Source organism: Silurus aristotelis (genome assembly GCF_946808225.1).
Source record: "Silurus aristotelis genome assembly, chromosome: 12".
In the NCBI taxonomy this organism is placed as follows: Eukaryota; Metazoa; Chordata; class Actinopteri; order Siluriformes; family Siluridae; genus Silurus; species Silurus aristotelis.
This window is the reverse complement of record NC_139585.1, coordinates 30,010,168-30,015,167: the sequence shown is the minus strand read 5'-3', so window position 1 is coordinate 30,015,167 and position 5,000 is coordinate 30,010,168. Positions and strand designations below refer to the sequence as shown.

Here is a 5,000-nt window from a genome sequence, read left to right as displayed (position 1 = left end):
TCTCAGTGTGTTTTGTGTGTTTCCACTTTATTATGTAACGTAATAATTCAATGACAGACATCTCGTGTAACCACGGTAACGCTCTCTCCCTCATTAATATTCATCACGACAAGTTTAACACACAGCTACTGTGGGACATGGTAGGTCAAATACCAGATGGACACACACACACACACACACACACACACACACACACACTGTGACAACACACACACAGACAGACAGAGAGAAAGAGAAAGAGAAAGAGACAGAGAGACAGACAGAGAGAGGGAGAGAGAGAGAAAGAGACAGACAGACAGAGAGAGAGAGAGAGAGAGAGAAAGAGACAGAGAGACATGTTTCAGTCAAGTTTAATTTCAGGTGGAATCAGGTTTGATTTGTCATTTGAATAAAAATAAAAGATAATATGATAAATAAAATAAAATCAGTTAATGACAGTTAAAGGTGGGGGGAGGGAGGGGGGTGACATGTGATTATTTAGTTTAGTTCTGGTGCAAAATACAATTCTTCATCTCTTACAGAACACAGAGTTTCTCCACAACACCATACATCCTCAAACACCTTCACCTCCCCCACACTCATATACACATTAACATCTACCACAATCCTGCATTTCGTCTGGAGAAGATTCTGATTGTGTCATAATCAGCATTTTCTGTTATTTTGTTCTTTCTGCTCAGGTATGTGGCCATTTTCTCCTGCCCAAAAATAAAACTAATCAGTTGGCACATAAACCTGTTTCTCCTGACGTATTAAACCCAAGAATAAAACACTGAAGAGTAAAATTCACATTCAAGGGACTTAAAATACGTTTTAAAAGCAGAAACAGTGACTGTAACCTGGAGCAGCGAGTAAAAGCGTGAAAAACAGAATGGACCGTCCTGTAGAACATCAGGGTTTAAAATAAGAGTTCACAGAGATGATGCAGTGTAAAATCCTCCACTGAAGTTTGGCAGGTTTTTTGGTTAATGGTGGTTTGTGCAGTGTCTCCACTCTGGTTTAATATCATCATTAAAACCAAGAACAGGCCCTGTAGAGCATCTTCCCTGTCACTGTCCCGAAGTTCATCTCCCCTTCACCCCTGCACTCCAGGAGTGGGCCACCATATCTGTCGAGGTCAGGAGCGATGTCCAGCTGGGGAAAGGGTTCCTCATCCACAGGATGTCTTTACTCTGGTTTAATATCATCATTAAAACCAAGAACATTTCTTCACTGGGGGGTCCACCCTCACACTCAGTTTATTCTTGTTTAAAACCTTAACACAGGCCCTGTAGAGCAGCTTCCCCGTCAATGTCCCGAAGTCCATCTCCCCTTCACCCCTGCACTCCAGGAGGGGGCCACCACATCCATCGAGGTCAGGAGCGATGTCCAGCTGGGGAAAGGGTTCCTCATCAACAGGACCGCTCTCGCTGATTTTTTAACACGCTCCTCTGCTGTTAGTGTGGACATACAGTGGTGTAGGAGCTGTCTAGCGATGCACGTGGACCGGAATCTCATACGTGGCGCCAGGTCCTCCCCTCGTGACAGGTCTGTTCACCAGCTTCTGGAGTGTGACGATCTTTGAGGAGATAACCGCTGTGGACAGTGTGGGGGTGGTTGCACTGGAAATGTCAAGACGACTCCTGTTGACCAGGGGCTCCTCCAGCAGCCAGTGTAGTGTTCACAGTTCTTAATCCTTTTTTATTTAAATATTTTTAAAGGTCTGCAGTAAAAAACTTGTAATCCAGAGAGATCCAGTGCTTTTATGTCCATTAAAAACAAAGTTCTGTCCAGTCCCAGTTCTCCCACCATGTTTAAAAGTCCACTAGCTGCTGTTCTCCAAACCTGGGCCCTGTTAGGAGCCTCTGGATGAACTGGAGTCGAAAAGCTGCAGCTCTGCTGGCAAGATGAGCCCTTGCTCCCCTTCCTCCTTGGGCAGATGGAGGACACTCTGTGGAATCCAGTGCAGACCATCCTGGAAGTTGACGAGCAGGGTCTGGATTCGCTAGCTTCACTAGCAGGTTTGGCATGCCAACTTGTGCCACAGGGGTGACGCTGCCAGGTTGTTGACCACCATCGTTCGCCCTCTGTAGAACATCTTTGGGACCACTTGCTTCCACCTGCTCAGTCTGCCCTTAATGTGATCTACAGTGCCTTCCCAGTTTTTACTCTAAAACTCATGACTCCCCAGGTAGACACCCAAGTATTTAAAATCGCCTTTTTTCCCCACGTCGCCCACCTCCCCCACTCCCCAACTAAAACTGCTTCACTGATGATGAATAAAAAACAAAGTCTTTTCAATCATTAATTAAAACATTCACATCAGTCTGGGATCCCACCGTTACAGCCTGCATACACAGACGGGTAGAGTAAAGCATTAGCGTGTGGAATATTAAAACCAGAAAGACCTGCCAGGCACACAGTACGTCTGGTCATGGTGAATGATCTGCTCCATCACTTTCGACAGTCTCGAGGCTAATGCTTTTGACAGCAGCTTGCAGTCAGTGCACACTAGTGACACTGGGCGCCAGCAGCAGGGTCAGGACGGCTCTCCTGCAGCTCAATGGGAGCTGGACTCCTGTAACACTGTCCTTTAGGACCTCAAGCATGTCCTGCCCTATTACTGCCCAAAATGCTTTAAAAAACTCGACAGGGAGACCTGGCAACCGCCCGTTCTCCCTGCCCTGGAGAGCCTTCTGAAAGAGATGTCAGCTATTGGTCCACCTCCATGGCCACTAACTCTGTGAGCTCAGGCTGGTCTTAGAGGAAGCTCTCCTCCACCTCCTGTGCCCCTCAACTCTCGCTGCTATACAACTTCGTAAAAGCTGACTGTCTGCTTTTTTCAGCAGGCTCTGACACGAGATCCCCCAATTCTGTTCGCACAGCATGCATGAATCATTTGTTCTAAACTAAAGAAGAACTTAGAAGGAGCATCCATCTTAGTAACGCTTCTAAAGCATGAGCGGACCAGCACCCCCTGTGCTGTGGTGTCCAACAGGTCCTCAGCACTATATAATACATTTAACTGTTCCTCCTGAGAGTCTGGATTAAAGCGTCTTCACTGTCTGATTTAGGTTCCTCCACCTTCATGTCTTTTTTTGGCTGCTTCTTCCCCTGTCCCCTACCTCGCTTCATCCTTTTAGTCGGTACTTTGAACTGGGGCTCGTCATCCATTTCCACGTCTTCCCCGTCCCCTTGCACTGGTGTAGTGACTGGGTCTCCTGGCGACAGCTCTGTACCCCTGTGCCTGCCTCTGCCAGCGCAGGCAGCTGCAGCACTGCTCCCGAGTCCACTGTGACTTTTTCGGTTTCACGAGGCCTCTCCAGGTCTGGTTCAGCCGAGCAGGGCTTCTCCCGGTCCGGTTCAGCCGAGCAGCGCCTCTCCTGGTCCAGTTCAGCCGAGCAGGGCCTCTCCAGGCCCGGTTTAGCCGAGCAGGGCTTCTCTGGGGTGGTTATGTCATTAGTGGACCTCTGATTTGCAGTCTGAGCCCGTACCGAGACAGCTTTTTCAGAATCGCCTCATCACTAATAAAAGGAGGGACATTTGATAACATGACCTTTTTTTTGCAGGAGAACTGAGGGGAGAAACCAGAATACACTCCTTTTTTAATTAGTTTAATCACTTTATTAAGATTATTCATGAAAACAATGATGGCACTGTTCATCCGGGAGGCAGAGACAATGTTCTCATGCCCCACCACATTTCTAACCATTAACACACACACACACACACACACTGTGAGATGTTTTACAGAAAAAAAAGTGATTAAACACCACGCTTACCCTTCCCCCGCTCATGCACAGAGAGAGAGAGAGAGAGAGAAAGAGAGAGAGAGAGACAAAAAGACAGACAGAGAAACAGACAGAGAGAGAGAGAGAGAGCGAGACAGACAGACAGACAGACAGACAGACAGACAGACAGACAGACAGACAGACAGACAGACAGACAGACAGACAGACAGACAGACAGAGGACCAGAGAGAGAGAGAGAGAGACAAAAAGACAGACAGAGGAACAGACAGAGAGAGAGAGAGAGAGAAAGAGAGAGAGGGGGACAGAGCAGATTGCATTTAGATTGTGGAATGCACTAACAATTTTATCATCTACCACATTCTCTCTGTCTCTCTCTCTCTCTCTCTCTCTCTCTCTCTGTTCCTCTGTCTGCCTTTTCGTGTCTCTCTCTCTCACACACACACACACACACACACACACACACACACACACAGAATCTGCACTTCTAAAGTCCCTCACGCCGGTGCAGCAAAGCACTCTGGGAAACCCTTGTGCTCCTCCCACCCTGCACATCTACTCAACCAATCAGAGTGCTGTTGCCGTGACGACATTGGAAACAGGCATTTTTTCCTCCGTTGACAGTGAAACGTATTGAGAGAGCAGGAGAGACGGAGCGACAGATACACAAGGAGAGGAGGAGAAAGTGCTCAAACACACACTGAGTTTCAGGACATAAAACGGTGTCCATCTGGTGTTTGTCCTGCCACGTCCCCCCGTAGTTGTGTATTAAACTCCTCACGATGAATATTAACGAGGGAGAGAATGTCGGTGGTTGCCATGGTTACCCGAGCAACAGGAGGGCATTTTTTGTGTGGTGTTTAACAGTTTTATCATTGCGCGCACACACACACACACACACACACACACACACACACACACAGGTGAGACAGGAGTGAATGCAGACAGGTAAAATCAAAACAAGTTTAAATCAGAGCCCACGCTCGACCCTGATTATTGATTCTGCGTGTTTGATCTCGACCTCCGACAGATGTTTTAATAGAATCTCCACTTAGCACCTCATCAGATCTACAGATGTGGAGGAAATGGGGTGCAATACTGCAGGAACCCAGAACAAGAAGCACCAATATTCAAGTCTGAAGTCACACTGCATTTTCCTTACCAGCCTGAATCCTTGTGGTCTGGGAGATCGATGTGCAGAAGATGCTCAGGACTTCAATGTGACGGATGTCAATGATGTTTACAGAAGCTCCTGGATCGGTCATGGCAGGA

At 47.4% G+C, this 5,000-nt stretch overlaps 1 protein-coding gene across 4 annotated transcripts in view; it reads left to right on the top strand.

Moving 5' to 3' along the window:
* Nucleotides 1-5,000, top strand: part of adam11 (ADAM metallopeptidase domain 11) — a 26,875-nt gene that overhangs the window by 7,377 nt on the left and 14,498 nt on the right. The window lies entirely within an intron of this gene.